This window comes from Dermacentor silvarum, chromosome 9 (genome assembly GCF_013339745.2).
Source record: "Dermacentor silvarum isolate Dsil-2018 chromosome 9, BIME_Dsil_1.4, whole genome shotgun sequence".
Taxonomy (NCBI): Eukaryota; Metazoa; Arthropoda; class Arachnida; order Ixodida; family Ixodidae; genus Dermacentor; species Dermacentor silvarum.
The window spans coordinates 105,230,130-105,247,297 of record NC_051162.1 but is presented as its reverse complement, the minus strand read 5'-3'; the positions used below and the strand labels follow the sequence as shown (position 1 = coordinate 105,247,297).

Below are 17,168 nucleotides of genomic sequence, written 5' to 3'. Positions count from 1 at the left end.
ATTACTGAGAAACATGGCGTGTTCTCTTAGTAAAGGTGTAGTAGAGGAAGAGCTTCGAGTCGAGCGTTGTTTGAGAACCCACGGGACACTGGACAAAACCAGGCACTCTAGTTGCTTGTCACTGCGTGTGCTTGTTGCTTGTGTATGTAGTGTGCGCCTGTAAAATGCATGGGCGGGTCAATTCATGCGCCACCTTTGCCATTAGGAAGAACAAGCAAAGTCATTACTTCGTCATTGCTGACTAAACGCGGCACATCGAACTCCCCATCCAACACGGTACTGTTTTCACTAGAGTGGTCGAGTGTAGCAATACGCTGCACATTGAACTGCGCCAAAGGCACACTTGGCGAACTGGGGTTTGGGTTTGCCCAGTTCAAAATAGAAATCACGTATGAGATAGTTGCAGCTTGTCGGTAACCATATGAACTTATTAAACAGCGCCAAAGGAGACAAATGACGGCAAAAAAAGGTGGGACGTAGACAGAGCTTGTCTTCTTTTTTTTCTCACTTTTTTGCGCTGTTTAACAGGATAGAAAACCAAGTAGACCAGTATCATACCATATTAACGTTCGAGGTATGCTGGTTTATCGTATATACTGGTGCACGGCATGGATGGATGGATGTTATGAGCCTCCCCTTTGAAACGGGGCGGTGGCTTGCGCCACCAACGTGTTTTTCCTTTTTGCCGTATGTCTTGCCCATCATATTTTTCTACAAACAAACATTTCCAGGCTGAAACTTTCTGAGCGATTATTGTTAAATTCGGTATTGTACGCCTCCGTTGTTCGTGGTCTCCATTATCCAAACCTCCAAGCGCCTTTACTAACCTCTATTCTTGAGATGTTTCAAGGGCTTCAAGCAGGCCAGCTGAGCCTAAACCGACCGCCAGGTAGATATGTTCATATCCCAATAAAACATGTTCCATCATTTTCCTAGCTTCACCGCTGCGAGCACATGCTTATTCTTCCTTTGTGTACCTCGCTGCATAATTACACGTTCTGAGGCATCCTGAGCTCGCTTCAAAAAGTAAATTGGTTCCTTTGAGCTATCATAACATGTGTTCCATTTGATTTCGTTTTAGCTCTTATGTAGTTGCTCATAGAAGGATTATTTTCCATTGGAACCATCCAGGAAATTGTCTCAGTGTCTCTGGCTCTGCCTTTAACGTTATTTATTGCCACGTTGCTACTACACCGATGGTATACTTGCTGGTAAGTTACCTAGTATTTTTACTCCACCTGAGTCAACACATTTCCTGTACAAATACTTGAACACTCTCGCAACTCATTTGCTTTTTTTCATATTCCTCGGCCGTCCTTCGAAATCCAATTTTCTCTGAGGTTCCCTCCCTTCAACACTTGCCTAGCTTGCATCACCCTGCACGGCTTCATTTATAGTCTTACCGCGGAGCGCCCAATGCGAGGCGTCCCACAAAACTTTGGTTGCCATCGAGTCTTGATTGTACCTCTGACTTTAAGCAAACAACCACATTTTGAAATGTAAATCCTCGAACCATTGCATCTTTTCACATACCCTGGAACACTTCGTACCTATTGTATCCCTATTGGGCTCTGTGTTTTAGTATAGCCGTATTTCCCTTCAATTGTTTTTTCCTGTGTTTCGACATATCTATTGCCCTCATTTATCCATACACTGAGGTATATGTATTATTTTACCTGAGGTATTTCCTGGTCTTGTATGACGCTGCCTATTCATTGTTTTCACTGAATACCATCAAACCGGATTTTAGCGCTAAATTTCAATCTTAAACTATTACCTTCCGGCCTACAAATATTAGCCAGACGTTGCATATCACTTTGCCTGTCAGCAAGCAACACAATGTCGTCTGCATAAAACAAACCTGAGTGCTGCTGCTTTATTATCGTGCCCGCCTGCTTGTATAAGAGAATAAACCCAATATTGATTCCTTCTAGCATCCTCTCAATCCTTACCATGTACATCATAACAAACAGCGGAGATAAAGGGCATCATTCTTAAAGTCATTTGATGATACCAACTTTGTACTCGCTCCTCATTATTTCCCATTCAACGCAATCAGTATTTTCTAGATTTATCTCCCTCAATAGCTGTATACAGTGTTTGTCTAAGCCTTCTCCCAGAACATCCCACAAAATGTTGCCGTTAACGTTTTCATACGCTCCGGTTATGTCCAAAAACTCCGCGTATAACGGTGTCCTATCTTGTTTTTTATATTTCAGTACACAGAGTAAAACCAAATACGACATCATCCAGACGCCTAGTGATTCTGAAGCCATTCTGGAGTTCTGACAATATGCTATTTTATGTTTTGCCCATGCGTGTAGTTTTAATTTATTTGCCAGCATTGCGAACCTCTGTATTAACGATGTAACATGGTCAACGGCCAATACGAGGGAATTGTATCTGTTCCCCCTTACCATTATAAAGTAAATTAATTCTGCTTTGTCGCCAATTGCCTGGTATTCGCCTAAATTGTAAATTTTTTTCTACTGCTTTGTTAGAGTACGTGGCACACGGAACAGCCGACAAAAAACTCGAGACTCAGAGAGGCGTTTATTAGCGTCCACCTGAGCCCAGAACGTCCAAGAACGCAGGCTCCTTCTTTCGAACGCGCTCACGCGCTCCCTGCTCCGATCCTCGTCCTCTTCTTTCTTGTAGGAAGAACGCGGGAAATTCAACACATTCCCGGCCGCGAAGTGCGGTCATGCCTGTAGTTCAAGTGGAAACAGTCTTTGGATGGCCCTTGTCACGAGGTCGTCTTGTCGCTTTATCTTGCAAGAGCGAACGTTTCCATCTTCTCCTGCGTAGACTTCAATCATCCTTGCATATTGCTCCCTGATGATTTGTTGCTTTAGTTGCTCCACTGCATGCTCAAACTCTGACAGCTTGCTTCTGAGAAAACTGTCCTCTTCAATTTGGGCTGCCCTGCTCGTGGCTCCTGCTTGCACCTCCTGCTTCATGTTTTCCATCTCGGTAGAGAGCCTTTCGAGGGCAATGTCTGTCTGGCAGCACTGCTCCCGAGATGTGGGAACCAAGCGCTCCAGACTGGTTACGTCGGAGCGAGCCGTAGCTGTTTCGGTACATGCCAGAGAAATATCGTCCTCTAGGTGCCTCAAGTGCCCAGAAATCTGATTGTTGGCAGTTTGTTCTTTGGCGAGCTGGTCCTGAAGCGATTCCACTTGCTCGACGAGCCTTGCGCGCATGTCTGAGCTCTTCTGAAGTTCCTCCTTCAGCCGACTTCCCTCGGCAGCGCTGTGCTGCAAGGACTCTTGCAAGACTGCCATAGTTGCTCCCAGTGAAGCCAGCTTCTGCTTCTCCTCTGTCGTCACACTCATGTGTCGCGCAAGCTGCTGACGCAGGCTATTGAGTGTGGCATCACTGCTGTCCTGTTCTTTCTCGCTCTGCTCGGCCTGAGTCAGCAGATCAGCATTGGCCGAGATAAGGGACCGGTGCTGGTTCAAAAGATCTTCCCTCTCTCGATCCCTTGTACGCAGGAGCTCTTCTATTTTGGCCACTTTAATCACATGCTCCTGGATTTGAAGTTCAAATTCTTTCTTCTGTGGTACAGCATTCTCCAAGTCAGATGCCATGTTCTTGTGCTCTTTCGCCACAAGTGTAAAGTTCTCATGAAGCCTCTGGTTTTCATGCAGGAGGTGGGAATGGGACTCGGCTCCTGATGCAGCTTCTGTTTCCAACTCTCTCACTCGACATGTGAGCCTCATGACATCACTCTCCTTGCTGTTTAGGTTGTCTTGCAGCTTGTCAATGTGTGATTCTGTAGCTCGGCATGTTAAGTGGGCAGTCTGTGTATCTTTATCCTTTTCCTTGAGTTTTTCAGTGAGCAGGGCAAGCTGGCGAGCCTGGCTGTCCCTCTCCACAAGCAAGTGATCATGCTGCTTGGACAGGTTCTCCACTGTGGCTGTCAGCTTGTCGACTTCCCTCTGGAGCAACTCCATCCGAATCAACAACTGCTTATCTTCTGCAGACGGTTGGCTTGCTTGCAGATTCATGACTCGTGAGTTGACTGGCTTTGACGACATGGGCTCGGTGCTCCCTTGAAAGATCCATCCGAACTTTGAGTTCATAGCGATGAGTGTTTCCTCGTTTCCCGGTCTGGAGAGTTCCCCTGTCATCACCGCCCACATCTGGTCTGAGCCAATTAGTACACTTACTCCGTTTTCTCTTTCAATGGACGGGTGGATCAGTTCATCGGCGATATCGTGGCCGGTTCCTTTGAATGATGTGATGAACGAAGGAGTCATCGTGTTGGCTGATATGTCTCGGCTAATGTGGGGTATCTCGATGGCTCTCAATGCCACTTCAACGTCGGAATGCTGACTTCGGAGGTGAAGCTCGACGATGCGAAATCTTTTCGGTGTGCAACTGCTCACACTGGCGAAAGTGTTTATTGCTATGGTATCAAAGCCAAGACACCTCAACTTTAACCGCCTTGAAAGAGCTTCTGTTACGAACGTACGTTCACTTCCTCCGTCGAACACGCCTCTGATGTAACGGCATGAATAATCTGTCACTGCCCATGCTCGGAAAGTCTGTAGGAGCACGCACGTCAAAGTGTCACTTCTTTCGTTGCTCTTAGTTGTAGCTGCGCATACAGTCGTACTGCTGCCTTTCACGTCTTCATGGGCCTTTCGGTTTAGTTTGTCTGGGTCGCAAATACTAGACGCATGACGACCTCTGCAGCCGGAGCACGCAATTCTCCGTCTGCAATCCCTTGCACGGTGGCCTTTAATGGTGCATCGAAAGCACCGCATGTCGGCGGCGAGAAGTTTCTTCTTCTCTGACAGCGATAAGTCTGTACGGCAAGACTCCGTCAAATGCTGCGTTGACTTGCAGAAAATGCAGCCCGTATCCGGAGGTGGTTTTGAAGCTTGGTTATGAAGCACTGATGACGTTGGGATCGCACTGTCAAACTGGCGGTTCTTATTGTCTCTAGGATGAGTCGCCTCGTCGTATACTTTTTTCTCCCCAAAGTCACTCTTTTCAAGGCTTTCCAGTTCAATAGAGACGAACTGCAGCAGTCGCTCTATCTCCGTGGCTTGCTGAACGTTGTCATTGGCGGAACTTGCAGCTTGTGTAGCGCAAGATCTGTGATACGCTACGACAATGTCATGTGGCAGTGCCCTGAGCAGAACGTCGCATAGCATCGACGAGAAAGACGACTTGCTCACGCCAAGCGTCTCTAGTCCCCGCGTGTTAATGAGCACCTGGTCGTACAACTTGCGAAGTTTCGTTACTTCATTAGAAGAACGCACAGGAGTGAGCCTTCGAAGCCTTGTGAAATACTCCTGCTCCAATCGCTTTTTGTGCCCGAAACGTCTTTTTAGCATGTCCAAGGCGTCAACGTAACACGCTTCGGTGGTAGGCAGCCCCGCGATAGCTGTCGCCGCGTCTCCTTTCAAAAATAACTTTAGGTAGTTGAATTTGTCGGTTGCTGTAAGAGTTCCGTTCTGGTTGATGATCTGGTCGAATTGCTCCCAGAACGCGTTCCATTTGCTCAGATCACCGTCGAAAGCATTAATTACCAGCTTCGGCAACTTGACTCCTGGCCTTTCAGAATGCCCTGTGGCCACCGGCATGTCGCGAACATCGACTGGCGATGACAATGAAGTGGTTTCGGACTGCTGGCGGCGTTTGCTCTGGAGCTCGGCTAAGATGCGGGTCGCGTTGTCCTCATACTCAATTACGGTTGCGTAATCCGCCTCGAATGCCTCTTCACTTATGTGGCTTTCTAATTCATCATTGATCTTCTTCAATTCATCGTTATTGGTCTTGAGCCGCTCGTAAATACAGTCGATCTGTCGTAATGTCGCGGCATTGTTTTCTAGCACTGCACTTGCCTCTTGAATGATCCTGGTGTTTTGGGCCCTCCTTGTGGCTCGCTTCAACTTGAGCTTATACATGGCGGTCCGCTGATCCATGTACCTCCGTGGTTCGTGGCAGTGGTTCCAGTCGGTAGCCACCAGTGAAGTCCCGTGACGGTAGCTCCCGGCTGTTGCCTCCCGGGTTTCGGCACCAAATGTTAGAGTACGTGGCACACGGAACAGCCGACAAAAAACTCGAGACTCAGAGAGGCGTTTATTAGCGTCCACCTGAGCCCAGAACGTCCAAGAACGCAGGCTCCTTCTTTCGAACGCGCTCACGCGCTCCCTGCTCCGATCCTCGTCCTCTTCTTTCTTGTAGGAAGAACGCGGGAAATTCAACAGCTTTCTACAGAACTTCGCTACTTTGGTCCTGCTTCATTATCCACCCTATCGGGAGCCTCCTCGTCTAACCCTGTGGCTGTGTGCGTAAGCGTAAGCAGACGACGTTTGTGAGGCCCACGCACCGCGCACAGGTGCAAAATTTGGCTGAGATACTCACAGCAGCGTATAGTATTTGCAGAATGTGTTTTCTTTTTATGTGCACAAATTGTTTTAGGGGTTACAGACCCCGTCAAGCCTATTTTTACTTCGTTTTGCCTGTGCTCCTGACAACTGTATTTTTTGTGCACTGTTGTCCAACAAACGGAGTTTAAACTTTGACTTTGTTCACCAAGCCGGGTTGATAGAGTGGTTCAGGGCCCCTTTACGGAAGCGCGAAAGAGCAGTGCCGCTGCCGTACACTCGTCCGTCGACAGTCGTCGTGAGATTTTAAAAGATAATTACAGGATAATTAAAGAATATTAGCGAATTTCGACAACAAAGCTGGTAGCGCCATATTGTGGTGCAGGGAGCACACAAAGGACACACTGCAGTGACATACCATATTCTACTTAACCTGTGGTGCATGGAGCATTTGTAGCGACACAGTCGTTAACGTGCCGTCCTTTTATGATTTCTCTGCAACTAGAGCACTCACGTGACACAAAAATTTCAAGCGCATTATAGTTGAACAAAGTGTCACAAGCTACCAGCTTCGCTACTGCCATCTATGGCTCCGGTACCCGGTATTCCGTAGATGGTAAGAAGTTTGCAGACGACTTAGGACTCTCTGTTTTAGACATGTAGCGTTCCTAACTAGAACGGCTACATAAAAGACATAATCTCAGTGAGACGGGTTGGATGGATGGATGGAAAACTTTAATGAACGTCCTGAGGTACGCGACTCAGTGAGACGGGTGTCGTCCGCCATTTAATCTCACTTCATCATCCTCACTTCTCCCCTAGCCACCCTCTTCGTCTTCTTTCACGCATCCAGCGCAGACCGCTTCACAATTCGCTTTTTTTTGCGGTAAATTACCTCCCGGGACCTCTACACCTTAAATCAACACTGGCAAGCCTCCAAGTGGCCTAAATAATATTATATAATAGCTTTCTACCGCCAGTTTTGTTTTCAATTCCCATGAGATGACTTTGCCGTGACGTCGTGACATTGAACGTGGTCACGTGGGAGCAAGAGATCGAGACGTTCAGGCCCTCGCTTCTGCTCGCTCGGTCGTTTCCTATGCTGCCACTTGTTCTGAGGACTAATGTAGCAGTATAGCAGACACATATAGCGTTGTGACACCTACCTCGGAGTATTTCGCCCAGCGGTCCAGTTTAACCAGTCTTTTCCAAGCAATGGCAACTTCGTGGCACGCGTAGAACGCGAGAAGGCATTCGCCCGTTGGGGTCAACAGTTTGGCTATGTTCTTGATCGCCGCGCCAAGGTCGAGGGCCCAGTGGAGACAGTAGAACGAGTACACCCTTTCGAAGTGGCCGTACTTCTCGGCGAAACCAGAGACGTCGCCGCACACGTCGAGCACGTGGAAATGCAGCTTCTCGCTGGCCGAGTGACGTCTCGCATGCTGGATCATTTCCGGCGAACAGTCGACACCCACGATCTTCCGGCAGGGTAGGCACATGGGCAGGAGGACATCTCGAGTGAAATCGCCCGTACCACAGCCGATGTCGAGGTACTGATGGTTCTCTTGCGACGGCTCCCGGAACATCGACTGACAAAAATTGAGCACTTGTAGGTTGAACTTACGCTGAGGCTTATTGTGTTTCGCGTAAGCGGACGCCGACAGACGAAGGCTCTCAGCGACTTCTGCGGGGTCAAGTTGAACCTCGTTGGGATCTTCGGAAGCTTGCCTTGACAGAGCCATTTTCAATAATTGTTGTTCTTTGCTGCGGCTGGTAGACCTGCGAGAGTCCGAGCCATTTTTTAATATAATTCTGTGACTATAGAGCAAAATCATTTTATGGGAGAGTGTGCATGCTAAAGCTTGGGAGGAACCTCAGTCGTCAAACACGAATAAACAAAAAATAGATGTAATAAGACAGAAAGCTTGGATCAACGTCTACAACGAAATTCCCCGATCACACATGTCTGCGGTTCAACAGAGCTACTAGTCTACTCAATGGGGAAACTTATGTGCTGATATGAACAAGAGAAACAAAACAAGTATGGAGCACTCAGGTTACTTTTGATCCTTCTTGTACAGGTCGTATGTTCGAATCTCAGCCGCAGTGCACACATTGTGATGCGGGCAGAATGCAGACACCCTTGCACGGCACGAAATTTCAGGCACTCAAAGTTATTCTATGACCCTCCAATAGGTGTCCTACATAGTTCTTGTGTTGTTTTGGGTCGTTAAACCTTATCCATGGATCAATTTGTCTTGGAGATAAAAGTTGGTTCTCATAGATACACGCAAATATCTGAGCATGACTAGATTTTGATTTTTGTGTCTGTTTAGTTCGGTTACTTGTTTTGGAGTGCCGTTGAGGGCCCACGCAGTAAGTGCACAGCATAAATGTAGTTTGCATAATAATGAGCATAAATGTAGGTAAAATAGTAGTTCTCTTGGAATACTTCTTTGTCAACGCTTTTGTAACTTCCTTCATAAGCTCGATGCCCCATTATCACCTATCGCGGTACGCCCAATAAAATTGATGTTGCGCTGCTATAGGGACACAAACACACACTGACACTCACAAGGAAACACAAGCAAACACAAAACAATCACAGACTTACTTTGTTTACGTGCTGTGTGAGCCTGTTCACGTGCCCATATACACACAGACATGAGTGCACTGCTTCCGTGGCGGTTTATCTACGTGCGTCGCCCTAGACGCGTGATTTACACCATGACGCCATGCTATACTAACTAGCACCCGTTGGAGCACTTCTCAACACTACAGACTGGCAATAGTTATTAGCAAAATTAACGTTTACACTGATTTGCGACTGCTCGTCATAAAATGACGGCAAAGCACCAAAGACATCTACAGACCTCTCTCCATCTATCCTATTTTGAAGGAAGTGACATGCGCAAATGGTTTCCTCCCTACAGAATGCGCTATTCCACTGCTCCTTAATACTGCTGTGGCTGTCAAATATGAAAGTTTGGCGCATATTAGTGTTTTGAGGGCCCCGGAAGTAGTCCGCAGAAACAAAGAATACCATTAAGGGCACTGTTATAAGACAGCGCAAGCACATGATTATTATTTCGATATCACGTATATGGACATCCCACGCGCATATCCCCACGCGCCGTCGTTGTGATGTTCCGTAAAAAGTCCTAGTGTGATAGCATCGTGACCGCGTGCCGTCTGCTGTGGGGGCGAGTGAAAGCCTTTCGTATGGCGTAGCTGATCGTGGCAGTGCGGGCGCTATATTGAAATTGATCTGCGGTGGGTACAGAGTCCGGGCGTGCCAAGGGCTGATGACTTCGTGTGCGCTGTGTGTTCGCCCCTTAGTTCGTGTTGAAGTGAGAGGCAGCACAACGAGAAATTCGCTCGCTGCTGCCGCTCGTCTAGATGCCAGAATTTTGATAGCGAGTGTGCGCGGTTAGCGAGTATGCGTGTTTGCCCGTGAGCACGTCACGCCATCCTTGCGAAGTTAGTCAGTAAGCGAATGTTTACAAATCGATGCGGCCCATAAAACGACTATTCGTAGTTCGTATAGCTGTGTAATAGTTTGCTGTCGCCATCGATGCAAACTGCGACGTTTTTAGACACTAAACATGTCGGTAGTGGTGCCTTCCATGTCCTGTACTTTAGAGTGACTTGGGAATGAATAATTGAACAAAAGGAATATTGCTTTACTAAACGTTACAGCCTGCAAAGAGTGTGAATAATTTGTGTAGCGGCGCCGAGACCGTTTCAGCATTGATTGAAATATGCGTCATATGTGAGCCTTACACTTTGTACAGCATAGCATAGAATAATTGTGCTTGAAAACGTCCGCGCAAAACTGCGCCAAGCGTCCGCGCGAAGTCGGCAAAGCTTCTGCCCGCTCCGAAGTTTTTGAATAGTTTGTTTAGCGAACCATTGGAGCTGGAAGCTGTAACCGGAAATCTAGAAATGCTGCGATGCTGCGAGGTGGCGGAAAACGTACCACGTGGGCCTAGGCATGGGCAAAGCATGGGAAATTTCTAGGACACCTGGAATTTCGTGGTTCTGAAAAGTCGCTTAAAGTTGCTAGGATTGTGGCTAGGTTTACAGCGAAGCTGTTAAGGACTAGTTCCCCCAGGATCGTGTCCACGTGTAGAAATAAACTATCATCATCATCATTTCGGCTCCGTGTGTGTGGCGGTTTCCCGCCAGTTGTGCCTTAGCACAAGTGTCAAAACGGCTAACATAACTGATAGGTCATGACATCAATAACGTCACAGGCTCTTCAGTTACTTCAAGATCAACGACATCGAAATCGCGTGTGGCGCATACCCGCATTGAACATGCGGGTGTGAGCCAGGGACAAGAAACAAAGAAATAAAGGGGGAAAGAAATAAAGAAATAGAGAAGGAAAGAGAGAAAGAAAGCAGGAAGGTAAGAAAGAAATCACGTGTGGCTCATACCCGCGTTGGATATGTGTGTGTATATGAGCCGCCGAGAGCAGCAGCGGGACAGATCTCACGGGATCCTGACGCTGCCGTGCAGTATGCTAAGGCTATGAACGCTGTGGCTCATACGCTAGTCTATGACGATGGAGTGCACTTGGCGCAGCTTGCGCACTGCTTGGCCGTCGCGCTGGGCGGATACAAGACGCCGGTGTCCTTGTTCTTTGACGAACATCCCAAAGACACTCAATATAATCAATAAGGATAATATATAAATTCGCTATAGCAATATTCACTACAACAGACCCACCATCGTCACAGCTTCGCTGGCCTCCATCTTTACAGTATATGGAAGGTCTCTGAATTTTTATTCTTAATCTTAATTCGTGTTTTATCATATACTAGAGATAATGAGAAAAAATTGGGTTATTTTCTGCCTAAGTTTGTGAAAAGGAACATATTTATAACGGAATAAAATGAAATAGTCTAATAAAGAAACCCACAAAATAAAAGAAGAAGCACGCTGAGCTCGCACTAAGTCATTTGAATAAAGAACTACTAAAGAAATAAAGCGGCCACCATGGAACACCCTTTTATTGCGATAGCAATTATATGGACACTTCAACCGGATTTCTGCCGTTGCCGTCGCCGTGAGGTTCCGTATAGATAAAATCTTCGCCGCGCGGCGTATGCCCCAGCGGAAGCGTGCGGGGACGCGCGCTATCAGGGAGAGCGAACGCACTCCATCACCCACGCGCAAGCAAGGAAGCGGGAAGCCAGCGCTGGAGGGAGCGGGGGGGGGGGGGGGCGCACTTCTTCTCTGCCAACAACCGCGCTCGTCTCTCCGCCCGCACCGTCTCTTATCTCCCCACGGCTCTGACCTTTAAGCGCCGTGCATTCGCCGCTCAGTTTCCGTTGAAGCGATAGACCGCACGTACCTTCGCCCGCTGCTGCGGCGTATATATGCGCTTGCTGCCAGCGTTTTGACAGTCGTTGTCTGCAGTCATTCAGTGTGATCTATTCATGTTTGTTTGTGCGCGCTCACACCACGCTTGTTCAATCAGTTAGTAATAGTCTGGCCACATTTTCCAACGCACGCTACACATGCAATGCTGCCCGGGTCGGCAGTGCAGCGCTACAGGTGTGTCCCTTCGCACGCGCTGCCCACGGGAAGCGCTTCTCATCAACACCACCGTTTCACACGCGCCTCGTCGTGGTCATCGAGTCTCTCTTCATGTCGGTCTACTTACGCCGCAGCACACCTGCTTACTTAATCAGCTCATGTTTACTACCATTCATATTGCTACCAAAGCCGCTCACCTTACTTCGTATGACATTGCTGTGTTGCTATCGCATTCATTGCTTCGCCCTTAGGGCGAAACTGTGACATTTTTTTCTGGTAATATCTAGTGATTGCTGCAGGCTCTGAAAAATGTGCCAACTGATGCAGTGACCGATCGTTGACTTTGCAAGTGTCATTCCACAGCATAACATGTCGTGCTTGGATAACGTAGCTACTAATAAAAAAAATTGCAGCCGTCATGAAACGCGGTGTGCACTTCAGTAAAACAGTAATATTATTTTTATGTATTCATTTATTTACCGTCGTCACGTTTTGCTCAATAACCGGTTATTAACCTTTTGGACGCAGTTGGCGACATGGGACCGCCAACTTCGTTGTGTGCCTTGGCACATGGGCAAATAGCAAATTCATTTGACCAATGGAATTCGATTGCATGACCGACGACTGTGCTTGTCGCTATTGTCACTGAAGCGCTGTTTCTATGTCTGGTCGCAAGTTGGCCGATTCTACCGAATTTTCAATCGCTGTTTCTGTGATTATTTCCGCCTCTGCTTGGTCGCTATCACGTGATAATCTATGAATGTCAGGGGCGAGAGAGATGCTAAAGTTCGCTTTGGAAATTGTGAGCATGTGGTTAAGAATTAGGAACGTTAATGACAGCAGTATTGCTGGAAGTTCGCTATTTCAGGGCTACAGGCGCCTTGTGAGATGCTGCATTTAATGTGAAAGCATGGCACTTAATTCAGCGGGAAACGTTCCGTTTATATCCCGTTTGGGACCCCTGTCACCTCACCGTCAAATATCAGAAACACCTGCTAATGAACCCGCGGCCAAAGAACATGCGCGTGTGGACCGGTCAACGTGACTCGGTATTGCTGCAGCGCAAGATGTCAATCAATGGAAAAGTTCTCTCGTGCATTACACGACAACATCTATTTGCATATGGAATATTTCATTTCATGAAAAGAAATAATCTAAACAAAGGGTAGGTTATCAGCATGAGTGTTATCCAAAAGCATTTCATGTCATATAGTAGAGCGCTGCGTCCAAAGGATCAATAACCGGTCATTGAGCAAAACATGACGGTAAATAAGTGAGTACATAACAGACTCATATTATTGTTTTGCAACGTACAATGACGCAGCGGTGGTGAAATGGTAGAGCGTCCATCTTCGTAGAGCGTCCATCAAATAAGAAGTCTTTTAACAAAGCGCTCTTTTATGCATTGAAGCACGTGCAAAAGTAACTGGAACAATAATGCATTTCGTCGGACACATTGAAAATTAATACCTCGAAACTCGTGCAGTGCAGTTAATTCGTACAAAATGTATACACGCCTTGCGAGAGCACCGGCTGTAATTCCTTGGCTTAAATATGTGTTGTTATGTGAATAAATAGAAACCTAATTAGCGTATTTTTGTTAATTATTTAATGAGACATTTTGATTTCTCGCAGAACTAACGGCTGCCTCATGGAGTAATTTAATTTACACCAAGGGTTACAATTGGGCTATCTACCGCAGACAATTTAAAAAAAAAATCTTCGACCTTCTTCTTCTTCTTCAAAAAATAAAAAAATACACCCGGCATATTATGCTATGCATTGTGCTCGTCGAACCAGTTGTCTGCATTTATCTGTTTCAGATAGCGTTGCACACATTCTTATCAGTACCCTGTTGGTACTCGCTATGCAACAAATGTCGTTTTAGATGAGGCTGTTCCGTCGATTTAATTCTCTCGGGCACCAGCAATGCTCAACGACGGTGGTGCTTTTGCTGGTACGAGCAGTCACGTGATATACGTCAGAATTATAAGATTTGTTGTGAATCGCCTGTATGTGGCAGTCCAACATATCAAGGTGCTTTCTTATAGTTCTCAATAAACCTTTCACTAAATGAAAGCGATAACTGCTTGGCAGTAGTCGGGTACCTCAGAAGTACCTTACCTACACTGATTGATATAATACTGAATGATACTTAGTGATATAAAAGAACGTACTTACCTATAGTGCTTACTTAAAGAACCGAATGTTCAGTTGGCTGCAGTCAGTTACACTACTGATTTCTGTCGCGCTTCTAGAGAAAATTTACAGTAAGATGTAATGGCTGTGCAAAAGAGAAGCATCCCACATTAAATGGTCCATCAGCTTTGTAGGGCCTCATAAGTTCTGTGATGGAGAGATGTTGTTTTGTAACCCAGGCCACCGCCTTCATTCCTAATTGACGTGCACCGGGCTGTGACAGATGTGCGCGTTCGGTTCAGCGGCTTTTCGGAATCGTTTGACGTGATTTGTGTCAAGCCTGACGGTTGCTCTGCGTCCTATAAAGTGTGGCCAAGTAATGTTGCTCTTGATCAAACACTCTTGAAAAACAGGATATGCCACATTTCCTGGACGCAGCTCGCTGGCTAGTCCCTCAGGACCTCAATAAAAGTTAATTGCCTGTGTCTGCCATATCTCGCAGCAGTATTTTCACGTAGGCGAGGCGATCGGTAGTTGATCCACGTGCAGTTAACACCCTCGTCCCTGCCCTCAAGCGCGATTCATGGCCCATCCTGAAAATAGGACTGGCGTGTAGATAACATCACAGTCGGACTGGAAATAACATGGAGCCCAAAGCCACTTGTACTAATCGTACTGGTGAAACTCGTGTACGCCCGCACGCTTTCCCCCAATGCGGTGAAGCTTAGGTCACCTTGAAGAGAGCAGTTACTATTGGCGTAGCTGCAAGCCAGTGAAGGATAAATTTTGTTGGGACAGGGGCGGCGATAAAACGTATACCTAAACATAGGGAACTATAACGTAAAACTATTCCATTCTGTTTTCGTTCCAGTCTCCTGCTGTCAAATTTACGTAGGCGCTGACCCAAGCAACGGGCGGTGACTCGCAGCCTTGTTTGAAAAGAAAATGAAACCGTCTCCTTGATTATAGAGGGTCACCTTGGTTTGCTTTCTAAGCGGATAGCATTGCCTTCCTTGACAAGTTTTACAGCGAAGCTGATAAGGGCTCCCTCTTCGATGGTCGCGCGTCTGGCAATAGAAAAAAAAAAAAAAAACACCGCATATCCACGGGGTGAATGATGATGAGTGGGCGAAGCTCCGGAGGGAATCATCGGTAAACCGTGAATCTTCCGTGTAATTCGCCCAGTCTCGCCGCACTAAATCGAACGATTGACTTCCACCAATGACACGCGCCATATGTGACGTCAATCCTATTTTATAACCGTGCCCTTCATTATAATTGCACCATCTCCCGCTTAAGGGGACGCTAGCACAAACGCGTTAGAAACGTGCAAGGGGGAGAGGCCACAGCGTCTTACGCAGCCGTTTACACATGCCGGAACGTGCACCGCTTTTGCCGACGCCATCACATGACTGCTGAGAGAGTATAACCCCCGTATTCATAAACGCTCCTCGACTTGAACTTGACTTGCCACCGCCTTCAACGCGTTTCGAACGCGCTGCCCAAGGCGGTGGCAAGTCAAGTTCAAGTCGAGGAGCGTTTATGAATACGGGGGTAAGGCGGAGAGGCCACAGCGTCTTACACCAGCTTCTTACACGGGCCGTAACGCGCTAGCACAAACGCGTTAGAAACGCGCAGTCTTTCGTTAATGTTGGGTATTTATTGTCATCGTGGTGCTTGTGTCCATGTGAGCTTCGTGGCGTAGTGGTTAGAGCCGCGCATTCGGAAGCGAGGGGTCCCTGGTTCGATTGCGCGCTACGGACACAACTTTCGGATTTTTTTTTTCATAAAAGTAGACGTGGCTACCTACTACTACTACTACTACTACTACTACTACTACTACTACATACTACAGAGGAGGGACAGACCCACACCCTAAGGAGCTTCGCCCCTAAAAGAACTCTCATTGGCCGTGTGCTGTATGTGCGAGTGAAAACGAGCGAGGGCGAGGGAAGCGCGCCTTCACGGGGAGCGAACGCACGGCAGAGAGGAAACGCGACTTCCCCGTGGAAGTGGAGCGGTGTCCGAGGAGGGCGCCTAGGCACCCTAGACTGTGCTTGTGCGTGCCCGCTCTCCCACTGCGGCGCATGCGCGGAGCCCTACCGGCCTCTGCCGCCTGTGCCGCGGACTCTCTTATGGGTTCTCGCCCGCCTCTCCCCTTAACAGTGTCGACAACGGCGTTTAGCCGTTCCGTCACGTAGCCAGCGTTTTGACAGCGGTTGTGTGCGCTCACACAAACAACGCGCACAACTGTTCTCGACGGTGGTGGCGTTTTGCCCGCGTTCGTACCGCAAGCGCGCGGCGTTGGTGACGTGTTTATGAAGAACGTGCCAACATTTTCCGTACACCCTATGGTGGTGTACAGTAGCGACCATAAGACCATAGTCCCTGTGGTTACTAAATATAAACGAAAAGCACCGGATCATATATATTTCTAGTTATCTAATAGTTCAAATAACCAATTATACCCTCACATCTTAATAGTAACAATTGGAAATACATAATTCCCACCATAGTACAGCTTCGCTGGTCTTCCAACTCCACCCCAGTGGAAGGGCTGACAGTTTTTTCTTATCTAATTGGCTGACAAGGAGCGAGGAGCAGGCGGAGGTGAAGAGGTTTTCGGTGGTGCCGGTCCATGTCACTGGTGCCGGTCCAAACCCCAGGAATCAATTAACACTGTTGGGTTTAGGGATGATAAGGTAGAGGTTAGAAGGTGCCAGTCAGTACAGAAAACCTCTAAAAGAACCCTTTTTCAAGTCCGTTGGCATCAAGAGTACTGGTTAATGTTAGCTGTGGGAGGTTTCTACAAAACCGTCCCTGCAGATATAACGATCGCCTTTTTGGTAGGCCGGAGCAAAACACGACATGAGGGAAAGCGTTCGACTTTATTCAGTGTGTTACTTGGAGAATAAATGTGGAAGTGTGCGTGACGCCGAAACACCGTTAGCATTAGAACCGCCTATCAATTTTGCGATTCTTTGGGCCCTTCATATGCCGTTCCAAGATTTTCCATGACGAAGCGATCACTGAAACATTCTGTTCACCTAAGCAGCGTTACGTTCATTTCACTATATAATTTATTCATTAATCTATTTCACATCGTAGGTTTCTTTGCTAGCAGCACAACCGACGTTTGCA

The 17,168-nt window shown here is 47.3% G+C and overlaps 1 protein-coding gene across 1 annotated transcript in view; it reads right to left on the bottom strand.

The window, feature by feature from the left end:
* LOC119464894 (juvenile hormone acid O-methyltransferase) overlaps positions 1-14,145 on the bottom strand; it is a 51,107-nt gene extending 36,962 nt beyond the window's left edge. Inside the window, exon 1 of the mRNA XM_049655487.1 lies at positions 14,070-14,145. The gene's annotated coding sequence lies outside the window, so the exon portion shown is untranslated. The remainder of the gene's footprint in view (positions 1-14,069) is intronic.
* Between the last annotated feature and the right edge of the window lie 3,023 nt (positions 14,146-17,168).